At 37.9% G+C, this 17,511-nt stretch overlaps 1 protein-coding gene and 1 pseudogene across 1 annotated transcript in view; one reads left to right on the top strand and one right to left on the bottom strand.

Moving 5' to 3' along the window:
- The window catches only part of RNF150 (ring finger protein 150), a 249,609-nt gene that overhangs the window by 132,903 nt on the left and 99,195 nt on the right, over positions 1-17,511 (top strand). The gene's annotated exons all lie outside the window — the stretch shown is intronic.
- LOC103019891 (ATP-dependent RNA helicase DDX50-like) lies at positions 8,239-10,557 on the bottom strand (annotated as a pseudogene).

The following is a 17,511-nucleotide window of genomic DNA, read 5'->3' as shown; positions in this document are numbered from 1 at the left end:
TTAAAGAGGATAACATTGTTTCTTAAATCACTTTCTGTAATTAACTTTAATATCAGTAATCTATTCATATAAGAAAACTTTGCTCTTAAGTTTGGCTTCAATATTACTACCAAACTTGTGACATTCCTTTTGAAATGTCAACCCCTTAAGAAAAGAGAGTGTTATTTCTTCGTCTTAATCTTTTTATATAGCCATGATTTTACCCACTAGGCTAGCAAATATAAGTTGTGGGTAACGTGACTGAGCAGCGCTATCCAATAGAAAAATAATGTGAGCCACATATGTAATTTAACTTTCTAGTAGCCACATTTTTTTAAAAAAAAAAGGAAAGAGAAACAGGAGAAATTAAATTTAATATATTTAATGTAACCCAATTATCAAAAATGTTATTTCAATATCTTATCAGTGTAAAATATCTCATTATTGTCAAATGTTAATAATTTCTAATGATATTTTTCATGCTAGTCTTCAAATTCCAGTTTGTACTCTACACTTCATCACATCTCAATTTGGATGCTACATTTTCATCAGACATACTTGATCTGTATTTAGATTTTATAAAACTGACACTTGAAAAAAGTAGATTCTCCTACACAAGTTGTCTCAGACATACTTAGAAGTTTTCCAGTAATTGAGCTGAGTAGTGGTTTTAAATTAAAATTTAAATTAACTAACATTAAAAATTCAATACCACAGCCATACTAGCTACATTTCAAGTACTCAAGGGCAGCATGTGACTAGTGGCTACCATGTTGGACAGCAGGCCTTATAGAATGACTGACATGTTCAGTGATTTCAGTGGATGCTCAATATCCAAAGAATATCCTTCTCCCTTAAGGGTAGAGATGGGAGAGAAGGATGGTTGACTCTCCCTTCAGATAGGTGGTTTGAATGGTAGTTTTCAGTAGCTATATGTGACTACAGCTATATGAGGACAAGTGGGCATGAGAAAGTATGAAAGAGCTACTTCTGCTAAATGATTTTTTTTTTTTTTTAGTTAAAAAATAGGTGGGGAAGAGTTCATGTTTTTGCTTTTGATTTTTTTTTTCTGTGTGTAAACCTCTTGAAGAGTGATGTTTATGAAGCAGTATATGTCACTAAAGTACAAGCCAGTAGAGCAAGTTTTTAGGATATCAGAGAACTGTAAAGAAAGAAAAGAAGAAGAGTAGTACTTTTGGCACAGCTTGGGTTTACCCAGAAGCAGACCTAAGGCAAGGATTCAAGTACAAGCCATTTATTTGAGAGGTGATTCCAGGAAACACCAGTTGGGGAATGGAGAAATGTGGCAGGGAAGGAAAGAAGCCAATAAAGTGTGTTATTAAGCAAGTTACCACCATGAGCCACTGAAATTTAATCCCACTGGGGAGCTCTGGGAAATGGCTTGGAAATGTGCCACAAAGTTCTACCAGCACAGGGAGGAGGGAGCTGAGGTATTTATGCACCAGCTTTCTCAGTCACTAGTTCAAGACTGCTCTCCAGTGGTGGTAATTCCTCCTTATCCACACACAGTCCTGATTCTAGTGGTCAAGGAAAGCCATTTACTCAAAGAAATCCAGGTGCTGGCAATTTAAAGTCAGGACAGTGTATACTAAAATGATATGCGCTAGGGGGTATGGGTGGGTAATGGACAGCATCTGCTGCAGACACTCTTTGACTTACAGTGTAGAATGTATTGAACAAAGGACAAGAGAGGTATATTTCAGATCTGTGAAGGTTTTTCAAAATACATACTCAATTTCCCAACCTTCTCCCCTTCCTAGACCTGAGATCCTGATAAAGTGGACCCACTTCTCCCTGTCCTGAGATCTACTGATAGAGGCATAAAGACCAAGGAGCCTTATAAACTTGATTCACTTACCTGTTCGTCTAAAAGCATTTTACACCAATGTCTATCACAACCAGTTGCTAGAATTTATGGGTCCAGCCAAAAGATATGCAGTGTTTTCCATTTTGGAGTTTGGGCTCTGAGAAGCCATTTACTATCCACCAAGATATATCATCAAGTTCTGTCATTTTTGATATGTTTTCTCAATATATTAACAGTTGGTCTTTTAACTGACCTTAATATTATTTGTTGAATTCATAATCCATGTCATCTTACCACAGGGAAAACTATGTGGGGACTCCGAGCTTCTAGAAACCAAAACAAATAATTTCTCTTAAGAAAGGGATTTTCCAATCTGAAGTTTTAATAAAGGGAATTTTCACTTCTAGTTTTCAAAGACTACTGAAAACAACTTTGGAGAATACTAAAAAGACACTAGAGACGAATCAAGTAAAGTAATGAGGCATTTAATAATTATGCAATGAATTGAGAATTCTGGGCCATTTCTACCAAACAAATAAGAAAAATTATGAAAAGATATGATTCATATATATTGCTCTATTCTGCACAATGGTACATAAAATAAATATCTAAAAGTTCATTAGATCCAAGATAATATGATTGTTTTTAAATTGTAATTATAAATTCTGGCCATGCAATGTTAGAAATAGTCCAGTGGGGAATAATTGATGTGATTTTTCCCAGTAGTTCAAAGCAGAACAAAACACAAATCCATGTTTGTGTTGATTATGTGACTGTTTCAAACTAAAAGTTATCCAATTTTTATTTTTCACTACCTTAAGAGAGCAACATGAGATGAGCCATTAATTGCTGACCCAGTTATGTTCACTTTTCCTTTGAAGATTAATTTTTGATATAAATGCTACAGAGTTTCCTTTCATTGACCAATGTGAGGTCATGTTGTAGAAACGGGAATTTGCTCAGCATGAGCCTTGTGGCCCCAAGCTGTTTCGAGCTGTCCCTGTAGTATTCAGGTGCTCTAGGTTGTCCAGAAGCTCATCCTTTGTTTCTGGGCCCCAGTGGAAGCCAAGGTTGGTGTGCTCCTTCCCACCCCTACCTACCTCCTCTGGTCTAAATGCAAATTTTACACTGTCTGGAATGTTTTAAGTAATTATTTGATTGATGAAATACATGATATAATAACTATAAATATTTATTGACTACTTACTATGCTCTGGGTTCTTTATATACATTATCTCATTTAATCCTCACTCAACCCTTTGGATTAGGTACACTTACTATTAGAGTTTTGGAGGTAATGAACCTGAAGCTTAAAGATTTAGTAAATCTTCCAGGGTCACCAAGCTAGAAGTTATTGTAAATGAATCTGCTATTTAATTTCATTTATTAGATTACTAGGAAGAGAAAATGCTGGGGAGTTTTAATCTCTTGTAATCTCCTATCCTGCAATTCCATTATTCTGCTCCTTAATGAGACTTACATGTATATTGGTTTTTGTACAAACTAAAATTAGAACTTAAAACATGTTATATGTAAGCAGAAGGTTCTCTAAGCATGATTATTTGCTCCAATAAAAACTGAATTATTGTAAAAGTCAATTTAGTGTTCTGTGATTTGTCTTATGTCAGCCTGGACTCTGTATCATTTTTAGCCATTCAGAATTCTCACAAAAACTAGAAGTAAGTTATTTATGATTCTAATTTACTGAATATGTTCCAAGAAAATGCCTACAGGTCAGGCTATAAATAAAATACGTTATTTTATATTCATCACTCCCCCTACAGTTATCACAAATTCACAGAAAATTCTGCACACTTGTAAATTAGGAAAAAATATAAAACTTTTTAAAAGCCTGAGTCATTGATCATCTCAAGTGTAGCTGAGGAACCAACATCAGTGAGTTAATTAAGTTACTAGAGCTTTTCCAAGGAAAATAAAGTTAGCTATTGTGAACATCTCCTTTAGAAAATTTTTGACCTCATGAAAGTTAGTTGTTATTGAGTGTCTGCCTCTAAGTATAGTAACAAATCTCCACTTAAGGGATCTGGTGCATAATTAAAGTGCACTTTAGAATGAAACAAAAAATAGCAGACTCATAGATACAGAGAACACACTAGTGGCTACCCATGGGGAGAGGGAAGGGGGGGCAATACAGGGGTAGGGGGGAAAAAAGGTTATTATAGGATTATATGGAATAGTGTGTGAAACTTTCAAAAATTGTAAGCACTGTAGAATTAAAGAATCTTTCATTCAGGGGCTTCCCTGGTGGTGCAGTGGTTAGGAATCCACCTGCCAGTGCAGGGGACGTGGGTTCGAGTCCTGGTCCAGGAAGATCCCACATGCCAAGGAGCAACTGGGCCCATGTGCCACAACTACTGAGCCTGCGCTCTAGAGCCCGTGAGCCACAACTACTGAGCCTGCGTGCCACAACTACTGAAGCCCGCATGCCTAGAGCCTGTGCTCCACAACAAGAAAAGCCACCACAATGAGAAGCCCGCGCACTGCAACAAAGAGTAGCCCCTGCTCGCCACAACTAGAGAAAGCCCGCACACAGCAACGAAGACCCAACGCAGCCAAAAATAAATAAAATAAATAAATTTATTAAAAATAAATAATAATAATAAAAAGAATCTTTCATTCAAAAAAGAAAAAGTACCTAGTCCATATGGCTGACATATATTAAGTAATAAGTTATGATTTTGGCTTCATTTAAAAAAATAAAGTGCACTTTAGTAACACCCGGAGTTTGATATATTTCAAGTGGTCAGCAAAGCATTGAGGGAGCACAGATGACCAGTTTTTACCCAACAACTCAGATGAACCTTTAATATTTTGAACTTAGAGGTCTTCTGGAGAAAAAATATCAGTTGGTTTGCACTGCGGGTTATCAGTTTGGTTCCTGAATGATCAATTTCTACACTCCTGAAGTCATCCTACTGTGAATTTGTTTTTATCCCCTGAAAACTATTTTTATTGTCCAGACTAAGACTGTGTCCCAGACAACATCTTTCCCATCCCCAACAAGTATAGTAGTACATGGGTTTCAGGATACATCTGGCAGTGGTTAAGACAATAATAATACCAATAAAACTTAACATCTGTATTGTGGTTTTTATATGGCAGGCTCTGTGCTAAGTTCTTCACTGTGAATTACCTCATTTAATAATAAGACAGGATATTTCCCTCTGATGGGTATTTTTTCTCAGTGACTCCTGCAGTAAGATAGCTAATAGAGAATGTGGGTGGGAAGGGGTGTACAGGAGGTTTGAGGAGAGATATAAAGATATGAGGTCATCACTTGGACAAAGGGAAAGCGGGTCCAGAATAGAGTAGAACAGGTGTTCTACATTATGCTGAGTGAAAAAAAGCCAAAGGCCAATCTCAAAGGATTGCATACTGCATGATTCCATTTATATAACATTCTAGAAATGACAGAATTATAGAGATGGAGAACAGATAAGTGGACATCAGGGGCTAGGGAAGGGGAAGGAGAGGGCAAGGGGTTCATTCGAGGAAAGGGATCATAAATTCAAAGTGAAAACAGCTGACTTGTGAGATTTTTCTCTTAGCCATGTTCCCATGATGAAGTGGAGGCATAGGAAAAGAAAACTTTGTAGGGCATATTCTATGGAGAAATGGAAGAGCAAGGGAGCTACGAGTATTTTTAGAGGAGTTCTTATAATTTTGGACCATGTGATCTAGGCGGGGTGAGGACAGAGGTGAAGCCCGGAGGGGGTTGATGGGTAGTAAGAAAGTGACATCTTTGAGATCAGAGGTGGTGCAATTTCTAGGAGTGACAAGGGCCAGAGTAAGACAGTGGGAATGTGTATCTAAGAAGGACAGGAGGCAAAGGAGGGTCAATGGAGAAGAGGGGAAAAAACAGCCAACAGGCCGGAGTTTTGGGTGGATTATCCTTGTGAATACTAAAATTCCAGTCCATGAACAGATATTTGTACACTCATGTTCATAGCAGCATTATTCACAGTAGCCAAAATGTAGAAGCAACCCAAGTGTCCATTGATGGGTGAATAGGTCAGTAAAATATAGTTAAGTACATACAATGGAACAGTATTCATTAATGTAACAGAAAGAAAATCTAACACATGCTGCGACATGAATGAACCTTGAGGACTTCATGTTAAATGAAGGTAGCCAGTCACAAAAAGATAAATGCTCTATGATTCTAGTTATATGAGGTATCTATAGGAGTCAAATTCATAGAGACAGAAAGTAGAATCATGGATGCCAGGGCCTCAGAGGAGGGGAGAATATTGTATAATGGGTACACAGCTTCAGTTCTGCAAGATGAAAAGAATCCTGGAGATGGATGGGGATGATGGATGCACGACAATGTGAATGTACTTAATGCCACTGAACTGTATACTTAAAATGGTTAAGATGGTGAATTTTATGTTATGTGTATTTTACCACAATTTTAAAAACCCTGTACATGAAAAAAATAAAATTCCAGTCCAAGTAGGATGACTGTTAGGAACTAGGGGAGCTGAAGAGGGTGATAAAAGAGATGAACAGATGAGGCCAGGAGACCCTCTTGAGAGACCCTTTTGAGAGAATCTCAAAAGATAAGTGGTTTTTGAAGGCAAATAGGATGAGGTTAGGAGTAAAGGTTGGGAAGTAGCAAGATGGATATGGACACCCAACCATCTTCTGGCCCTGAGGTATGTGGGTTTAATAAAAATGTAAAAAAAAGACTTGCCCCTTGATCACAGTTCAGAGAAAGTCGTGTCCTCATAGGGCAGCCAGCTCAATCAAAGCAAAAAGGTGGAGGATCAAGGGAGTGAAACATCATTCCCAGAAGAGATGGAAGCTACTAGAGAATTTGATTTAAACTTCCAAGACTTAAATTTCTGAGAGTCATAGAGGAAGGGTTTGAGGAGCAGGAGGACATGGGTAGGAAATTGGGTTGGACTAGATGATGGACAGAGCAGTGTAGCTATAAGGATCTGGGAGATAACTCATGACTTAGGAGGCCTAAACTTCAGCAGCGCGTCAGGTTGGGGATGGGGCCAGGTGACAGTAGGTTAAGCAATCCTTGATATTAAAGGGCCTGCCTGAATGGGAGGAGTCGCTGGCTCTTCTGTGGTGCTTGGGGCCATCTGAGCTTATTCATATGTCTCCTTAATCTTCTGGAAGAACAAAACTAGGGCCCCTGCCTTGGTTATTCCCCAGAAAACATGAGCAGGCAGAGTAGCTGATTCCACGAGGGACACATGAGCTCACGAGACAACTGAGGAGTATCACCATTATTAAAGAAGGTACAAAATGAGTAGATACCAGCTGAGAAAGAGTGATTGAAAAGATGGACCACAAATAGTAAGGGAAGAGTCTATGCAGCAGGAGCTAAATGTTGTTAAAAAAAATAAGAAGAACCAATGGGAAACATTTAGTATGAAAAATACAATAGTTTAAATATTAAAGAACACAATAAATGAGATAAAATACAGAATGGATACAGCTAAAGACAAATTCATGAGCTGGAAGATCAGCTTGAGAAACTTCCATATGTCCGCCAGAATGGACAAAAGACACAATGAAATATCACTATATATCTATTATGATGGCTAAAATTAAAAATAGTGAGCATTCCAAATGCTGACAAGTATGCTGAGAAACTGGATCACTCATATATTGCTGATGGGAATGTAAAATAATACAGCCACTCTGGAAAACAGTTTGGCAATTTCTTTTTAAAACCAAATATGCAGTTATCATACAACCTAACAATTGTATTACTTCTTGGCATTCATCCCAGAACAAGGAATACTTGTATTCATACAAAAACTTGTACACTAATGTTCATAGAAGCTTTTTAATAACCAAAAACTGGAAATATCCCTTATGTCCATCAATGGGTGAATAGTTAAACTCTGGTGTACCATATTCCATACCATAGAATACTACTCAACAATGAGAGGGAATGAATTACTGATACATTCAATCTTACAACCTAGATGGATGTTAAGGACATTATCCTGAGTGAAAAAAAGCCAATCTCAAAAGGTATGATGCCATTTATATAACATTCTAGAAAACACAAAATTAAAGAGATGGAGATACATAAGTGGACATCAGGGGTTAGAGAAGGGGAAAGAGAGGGAGAGGGAATTCCTTTATGGTGATGGAATATTTCAATATTTTAATTGTGGGTAGTAGTTATATGACTGTATATGTGTGATAAAATAGAGTTTTTGTTTTTTTTAAAGAGACAATAAAAGGAGGTATTTTATTCAAAGGTATAACTGGATAAGTAGATTTGTTTACAACCATTCTTGTGAAATACTTTAAAAAAAATACAACCAACTTCTTTGCAAATAGCAGAAACAGACCTCAACTATGACGACCTAATTTTTGGTGGATAATGTACATGATTAGCCAGAAATAGGCAAGCTCACCCTGGTAGATCAACTATCTCAGTCAAAACTCCGTTTGTGGCCCCCGCTTCTTGACTGATTTCTGTTCCCACTTCGTCTTCTACTATCTTGTCAACTTCCTGACCGACTCCCCTGTGGACTCTGTCTACCTGACCGGCCACCAGATCAACCACCTGACCGGCCCGACCGGCCACTTGACCAGCCACTTCTCTGTCTGGAATTAGAAGATGTGTTTCCATCATAATATTCTTCAATTTCAGGCAACTTGGCTGGCACTGAGAGTATCCGGTCTGAATCATGCCACTCTGCCTGTAACCATTCTGACTCAGTTGTGGGAACATCAAAGCAAATGCCCGTATTTCCTTTTAGGAGGCACATTCTGGTAGTTTGGGACACAGCACTACTACTCAGCTTTCTGTTAAGTTCTTTCCAAGCACAGCTAACATCCTGTATTTCTTCTGGGCTTTCCGGAGTCACGGTCACAAACCCCTTATCAGAGGTGATTAAAGAACGTGGTTCAAAACTTGATGCGCCGGAGATGTGGGCTAATGCTGCAGCCAGTGCGTCCACTGCCCCTTTCTCTTCTATCAGTCTCTGAGCTGATGGACGGAAAAAATCAACAGCAGCGTAAGAAACGGAAGCCAGAGACCTGATGGCATCCATGCTTTTTGATTTAACTAACTCCATTGTAGAAGGAACACCTACATGTTTCAAAGTAATTCCTGCTTTTTGTTCCACATATCTGAATTGACCTCTTTCTCTTGGTTGATAAAAACATATGCAAATCCCTGTCCGGCCAGCTCTATCTTTGCATCCAGAGCGATGAATATAGGACTCAACATCCTGTGACGGTGAACTCTGAATCACCAGGTCAACCTCAGGAATGTCCAAACCACGGACAGCCACATTGGTTGCCACCAAAACTTTAAAACTACCCTCTCTGAAGCCTTTCAGTGTAATTTCTCTTTGTGACTGTGTGATGTTGCCATGTGAACACTGGGCATTCTCTTTGATGTGTGGATTCATGGCCATTTCCGTTACATTCTTTTTGGTCTCACAGAAGATAATAGCCCTCTCCCTTCAGACCCGCTGTAGACTTGAAGGGCATCTCCAATAACTGCTGGCCTCAGAGACCAATGGCACTGGATGGCCAGAGGTTCCACAGTAGTTGCAGCCTTTTGAGTCATTTTCCCAACAAGGTCAACCTGTTCATATCTGGATTTCATGTATTTTTTTGCAACTTTGTATACCCACTGTGGGCAAGTTGTAGAAAAAAGTAAAGTCTGAGGATTGTCTTCAGAATCAGTTTTGTAGGATCCGTGGATAATATCTTCAACTTGTTCAGCAAAACCTAAATCTAACTTTTGATCCACTTCATCAGGCACAAGGTGGTGCAGTTTAGAAAGATCTAATCAGCCGCTCTGCAGATGATCTTTGATACGACCAGGGGTCCCAACCAAGATGTCAATACCATTTTGAATATGATTAATTTGGCTTTGATATGATGTTCCACCATAAAAACACGCCACACTGAGTTTCCTACTTATATATTTGAAGTCTTTGGCTACTTGGTTTGCCAGTTCCCTTGTAGGAGCCAAAACAACTACCTTTGGTGAGAGGCTTTTTTTAATTGTCTCTTGATTTCTTTGGAGTCTTTCAATCAAGGGGATGGCAAAAAGAGAATGTCTTTCCTGTTCCTGTCCGCGCTTGAGCAATTAAATCTTTTCCTTCATATACAGAACCAAAAGTCTTAACCTGAATAGGAGAGAGATATGTTACCCCTCGACCTTTCAGAAGCTTTATAGTCTCTTCAGAAATAGGGAAATTGGAGAAGGCTCCTTCTTTCTGTTCACGTGTTAGGGTCTCTTCTAGTTTATTATCACTTGATTTATGAGTAGAGCTATCTAAGGATGACACTCGCTTTGATTTTTTTTCATATTCATCAATATCTCCATTTGACAGATCTTTTCTTCTCGACTTATGAGATTTAGAAAATTCATCTGAAAGTCTGTTACATCCTTCCTCGGTGTCACCATTTAGCTTCTCTTTCATTTTAGCTCTTTTGGGTTTGGCAACATCCCGGTCATCTGCAACACCATTTCCTCTTGTTTCTGATTTCTCATCTGAGTCATAACGGTGCTTTGACTTCCTTCTATCACTCCAGCATTGTGTAATATGTTTTCGGCTTATCTTGTTTACATCTTCATAACAGCCCTATAAGGGAAGTACAGGTCCATAATCCCTTATCCGAATTCCGACATCCATAGAGCTCTTTTGCCTCTCCTTCCTCTGGCTCTCGGTCTCCTCCAAAGGTGCCTCCAGCTCCATAATGTCCCCCCAGGGGAGTTTCCCAGGCATCATTCGCCACCGCTGCCGCCACCTCCCTCTGGGCACGGTGGCCACAACCACCTACGGGCAGCCATCTGTCATAGAGTTTTATACAAAGACATTTTGGGTGTAGTTTTGCCAAAACTAATGACGTCTAAGTCCTATAATCTAGTTGATTGTATTGTGCCAATCAATTTCTTGTTTTGATAATGCACTATAATATGTAAGATGCCACCATTGGAGGGGGCTGGGAGATGGGTGCATGGGACCTCTGTGTATTATTTTTGCCACTTACTAGTTTATAATTATTTCAAAATAAAAGTTTTTTAAATGAGAGGGGGAAAGTATTAAAAAAATATGGTGACCAGAAAAATAAGTGCCACCAACAGGATAATAGGAATCACAGGAGAGAAAAAATATAAGAGGAAATATTTCAATAAAGTATGAAGATAAATGTTTTAGAATTAAAGAAAGAATGAAATAGCTTGAATTGAAAGTGTTCCTGTACTACCAAACTAATGGATGAATACTCATAAATAGACCTAGTGACATTTAAGAATATCAAAGACTATTCTCAAATGTAACTCCAAAAGGTTACAAAGAGGAAGAGCAGATCAATTCCAAACAACAAGCATCATGATGGCATCAGACCTCTCTACAGCAACAGTAGTGTAAGTGGATATAACCGTCATGAACACACATGCAGTTAACTACACAAACTCAAAGTACAGCAGCAACTGACAGAATTTCAGAGAGAAAACATATAGAGCAACAGTTGTATGAGACATTTTGACACTCCCCTTTGAGACAATCAAGCAGGCGAAAATAAACAGATACAGAAGATCTAAATATAATTAATAAGCTTAATGAGATATGTATACACAGCAAATAATGTTTTCGAATACACTGTTTCTGAATACAAATGGAACATTTACCCCCAAAAAATATATTAGATGATTAAGGATCAATATCAAGAGACTGTGTTCCTTTGACCATAATGCAACAATAGCAAAATAATAATGATTGCAAATGGATAACTTTAAAAATCACATATGTTTGGAAACTAAATACATAATACTGAAAAACCCTTTGGCTGAAATAAAATCTGCTTCTTCAGAAATTTTTGATGTCTTACAAAGAAACTTTATGGTATAGTTTTCTTCATATAAGGCTAGTATTTATTAGGTTTATCCTTAGATATTTTATGACTTCTGCTTCTATATGTATAGATCACTTTTTCCATTACATATTCTGGTTAGGTATTACTGGTGTATAGGAACCTCCTAATTTTTATATGTTGATCTTGAATCTTATATTTTACTGAGCATTCTCCTAATTTTAATAGCTGAGTTATCTTGGCTTTTTTAGATGGTCATGTGATCCGTCAAATAATGACAGTTTGTACTCTTCCTTTCCAAGATTTACCACTTTAATTCCTATGTTTCTTTGCACCAAATATTACTTCTACTTTAAATATTGGCTCATCCTTGTCTTATTCATGATTTGAATTGAAAACTTCTAATGTTTCTTCCATTTAGTGTACTATTTCTGGAGATACTTTATATCATATTAAGTAAGTTTCCATATATTTCTCTTAATAAGAATCAGAATGGGTACCATTCCCAACATATGACTTAGATCTCTAAGAAGCTGGCTGCTGTACATCTCTCCATATTAAGTCAGAGAAAAGGAGAGAGGATCTGGGGTGCACATACTCAGCCCTTTTATGGATAAGACCTTGGAGTAGCAAACGTCATCTCCACTCAACATCTCAATGGCCAGATATTCATCACATAGCCATATCTAGCTGCAAGGGAGGCTATTGATGATTAATGCTTTTCACTCAACAGCCCGTGCCCATCTGAGACACTAACATCATAGAAGTACAAGAGAGCAGATGTTGGAGGACAGCTAGCTACACCAGATAATCATATGTTGTATTCCTTTGTTAATGTACTGAAATGCATTAACACATTTTTTTAAATTCCCCCCAAAAAGGAATTTTAATGTTTTATTCTCTGGAACAAACCTGGAATCTTTAGTAGATACTCAATATCAGATTTTATTTGTTTTACTGATGTGATGAAGGAAAGACACAGTGTTCTAAATGTTTATCTAAATCTTTTTTCAGATGTAGACTGTTCCTTGTTTACAGTAATGCCCTTATTTTCAGTGTATATACCTGATTCTCCTGTCAAAAATGTATTTGACCTCTTTACTGTTACTCTTCCTGTTTTCACACTAGATACTCAAACCACTTCTCAAATGAATATTTTACCATTTTGAAATTTATTTACTTTTGAGGCTCCCTCCCCTGTTGGTCCAGGAATAATTCCCGGAAAGCTGTGGAATGGAGAGAATTGTGGGATGTGCTTATGCATAAAATATAGCACACACAGTGATGTGTTAAGGTTTGGGGTGAGACATTCACCGGCAGTCTGATAGTTGCTACCCTCATTTCTCCCTAAGTGCAAACTTTCATTTACACAGAAAAACTGTATTTGAAAATATTCTAGGCCTATGGTCTTATTTCCAAAGTTCATTGAACATTAGCTCTTTACTCCATAGGGCTTCTGTCATAAAGTCTGGTCTACTTTTCCATCTGATGCTGGGCTAGACAGACACCTCAAAATCCTTTTACTCTTCACTCTTAAACTCTTGAACCTATCATGGATTGAAAACTAGTGGCCCAAAGACTAACTCCAGGTGCTTTCCAGTTAAAAAAAAAACAAACAAACCAACCTTTAGATGGATGTGTGTTATTTTCTTCTCAAATCATCTCATTTCCTGTTGTCTTTTCACCGGGCTTATATTTAGATTCCTGGCCTGGCACCTGTAGGATTTGAATTTATGATTCTCTGCCAGGAATAGCCCAAGGCAACCATCTCTCTGCATTCTAAGCCCTGGACTCTTTTTTTTTTTTTTTTAACATCTTTATTGGAGTATAATTGCTTTACAATGGTGTGTTAGTTTCTGCTGTATAACAAAGTGAATCAGTTTGACATATACATTTGTCGCCATATCTCTTCCCTCTTGCATCTCCCTCCCTCCCACCCTTCCTATCCCATTTAACACACAACTCATATCCTCTTTGGGGAAGCTTTCTCTGCCCGCCTCTCTTCCTCTGTGGTTGGTTTGCCATGTGGCTCTCCAGAGTCAAGATAACCCAAACACAAGGCACTCTCCTCCTAAATACACCTCCTCACTTGGTTGTCTCAGTTAAGATGCATCCAGAGTGGTAGATCAAATAACCTCTAATTAGACTCTTATCTATTACCAAACAATAAGTATAAAAAAACCTATAAATAAGTTTTAAACTTTTTTGGAAATATTTTTAGACTTACAGAAAAGTTGTAAAACAAAACCTTCTTGTACATCCTTTACTGAGCTTCCCCTAATCATTAACACATTTTCTAATGTTCAATCACCCTCACCTTCCTAGGATAAATCCCCTGGGTCATGAAGAGTTTTTACTATATGGCTGGAATCTATTTGTGAGTGCTTTATTTTTGCATCTGTGTTTGTTAAAAATAATTTTTAAATTAATGCAGAAAGTGATAGTACTTTACATTTCTATGGTACTTTGCAGGTTTTGTAAATCATTTCACATACATTATTTCACTTGAGAATAGATAATAATCAGGAGCTGACTCTTTTAAAAAAAAGTAGATATTAAGTGTATAAATAAAAAATATCTACAAATGGAAACTGCAGGTTTCTCTTAGTATTGACTAAATTCTAAAGGGCCATCCATGGAACTAAAGTAAGGATTAGGGGAGAGAGGATACAGAGAATTGAAAAAGGATTTTTGCTCACATGAACTTAGGAGGGATTTTATCACCCTCCAAGATGCACAGGAAGGAAAGGGGCTGCCAGCTCTGTAAAATATCTAGCCTTTTGCTGGTTTTCTAAACATTCTATTAACACAGTGTTTAAACAACCTGGTTTTGAATTCATAAGTAAAGGATTTCCTGGTTATTCAACATTCTTTGGCTTTTTGAACTTTTGTTTTGATTCCTTACTTATCTGAATGTACCAAATTAGATGATGGCAATTGAGCCCTCTCCCGGGAAAAGGAAGCACTGAAACTACAGGCTGCTCCTGCTGTTTAACTGGCAGCAGGGTCCTGTGTGTCCTGGCCACACGTTCTCTCGCAGGGCTGAAGAGTTTTTCCAGGATACACGATAATTACACAGCAGCGATCACACAGAAGCAGAGAGTGCCTTTGGGAGGAAAATAGATGGTAGGCTGACATCATTTTGCAAAAAGAGACACTCTATATTACAGTGACTAGGAGTCAGAGTATACATAGAATTGCCCAAATGGCAGGACCTCTTTGTAGATTTTACCCATACAAAATATGCTTTTTCTGTGCTCGCTTCGGCAGCACATATACTAAAATATGCTCTTATTTTTTTTATGAATGGCTGTTATATGTTTAATTTTTTCATTTAACATATGAAGTGGACATTTTTCCAAGTATGTTTGGATAGCATGAGTTTTTTTTGTTGTTTGGGGTTTTTTTTTAACATCTTTATTAGAGTATAATTGCTTTACAATGGTGTGTTAGTTTCTGCTTTATAACAAAGTGAATCAGTTATACATATACATATATCCCCATATCTCCTTCCTCTTGCGTCTCCCTCCCACCCTCCCTATCCCACCCCTCTAGGTGGTCACAAAGCACCAAGCTGATCTCCCTGTGCTATGCGGCTGCTTCCCACTAGCTATCTATTTTACGTTTGGTAGTGTATATAATCTATGACACACAAGAGGCTCGGGTAAGAGAAGTTAACAAAAAGCATATTTTGATATACACTACCAAAATATGCTTTTTGTTAACTTCTCTTCCCAGAGCCTCAGAGCCTCCTGTGTGTCATAGATTAGATGCTTAAGGCATCACTTAACTCTGAGGAGATCTCCCAGCTGGGCTTTCAGCGCTGTCTCCCCCATCACCCCCACTTCTCCCCTCGCTCCCTCCTCACGTACACCCTCAGAAGCAATTACACTACAACCTACCTGGGGAGAATCTGCTGGCTTCTCTGGGACGCTAGCTGCATCTTCAAAATGAAGCAAAGATCTGGGAATTGTCTGAAAACTCACATTGGTGCACATGTCTTATTTGAACAGATTAGATCCTATAGCAGCTTTTGGTCCTAGATTTTGTGCATTGATCAGACTGCTCAGATAATTCATCTAGCCCACTTTGTACCATTTTTGGACACCCTAAATACCTAAATTCTCAATGACTATTTCTATTGGGATAAATGGATACCCTCAGTATCTCTTTTTATCACGCACAGTAATAGCCTAAAGTGCATGGAGAAATATCCCAGAATCCCATCTATTTTTTACCATCATCAGCCCTAGAAATTCATTATGAATAATGAAGATGAATAAGGTTGAGGTGCAGATGAAAAGAACCGCCCCATTTCCATTTTCACTGTCTTTTCAAGCGGATGTCGTATATCATGAAAGCACACCAGTGGGATGAACAACACAGGTAGTGTAACTAAGCACTTAAGTTTAAAATAAGTGTGTTAAAGTAGCTAATTATACTTTATAGGAAGAGAAAATGTTTTCTCTTGTCCTGAAAAATAGGTGATGGGTAATTTAAAACTTCGTGGATATCCAAAATTTGGTTGCCTATTTTTTTTTTGAATTTTAGAATTTTATTTATTTTTTTATACAGCAGGTTCTTATTAGTTATCTATTTTATACATATTAGTGTATACATGTCAATCCCAATCTCCCAGTTCATCCCACCACCACCACCCCCTGCCACTTTCCCCCCTTGGTGTCCATACGTTTGTTCTCTACATCTGTGTCTCTATTTCTGCCCTGCAGACCAGTTCATCTGTACCATTTTTCTAGGTTCCACATATATGCGTTAATATATGATATTTGTTTTTCTCTTTCTGACTTACTTCATTCTGTATGACAGTCTCTAGATCCATCCACGTCTCTACAAATGACCCAATTTCGTTCCTTTTTATGGCTGAGTAATATTCCATTGTCTATAGGTACCACATCTTCTTTATCCATTCGTCTGTCGATGGACATTTAGGTGGCTTCCATAACCTGGCTATTGTAAATAGTGCTGCTGTGAACACTGGGGTGCATGTGTCTTTTTGAATTATGGTTTTCTCTGGGTATATGCCCAGCAGTGGGATTGCTGGGTCATATGGTAATCCTATTTTTAGTTTTTTAAGGAACCTCCATACTGTTCTCCATAGTGGCTGTATCAATTTACATTCCCACCAACAGGGCAAGAGGGTTCCCTTTTCTCCACATCCTCTCCAGCATTTGTTGTTTGTAGATTTTCTGATGATGCCCATTCTAACTGGTGTGAGGTGATACCTCATTGTAGTTTTGATTTGCATTTCTGGTTGCCTATTTTAAACATGCTGAGCTGAAGTTTGAAAAAGCTGTCCAGTTCCAGAGCCCAATTCTTCACTGTTACTCTCTATGGTCTCTTAATATAATTAAGGAGATAATAGGAACATTGTTGTGCAGGGAGGGGCGGAAACTAGTGAAGAAAGGGTTAGGCTACCAAATAGTAAATATGTTAACAGCTCCACAACCAAAAGAGCCTGGTATTGGGTCAGCGAAAGATAGACTCATCTTACAAAAAAAAAAAAAAAAATCCAAAAGTAGACAACAATATATGTCTGAGAATTTAGGGGAAAAATAAATTGCATCCTATCTGTCTCCTTTCTGCCCAGCACCTTATAGGAGCTCAATAAATGTGTTGTTATTGAATCACATTCAGATTGTTCAAGATTTAAATGGAAAAATAAAAATACATTTAAGGTTTCAAAAAGCAATTTTAGATGAGTATTTCTATCATCTTTGGTGGAGAAGAGCTTCCTAAGCAGAGTATCAAAACTAGATGCCATAAAGGAATATACTGATAAGTTGACTACTAAAAAGTATAAAACTTGTCCAAGTCTGAGCATACAGAGTCTTATATAAATAACCCCA

The sequence above is a fragment of the Balaenoptera acutorostrata genome, chromosome 5 (genome assembly GCF_949987535.1).
Source record: "Balaenoptera acutorostrata chromosome 5, mBalAcu1.1, whole genome shotgun sequence".
Taxonomy (NCBI): Eukaryota; Metazoa; Chordata; class Mammalia; order Artiodactyla; family Balaenopteridae; genus Balaenoptera; species Balaenoptera acutorostrata.
The sequence above is the reverse complement of the archived record's forward strand: the minus strand, read 5'-3'. Positions and strand labels throughout refer to the sequence as shown.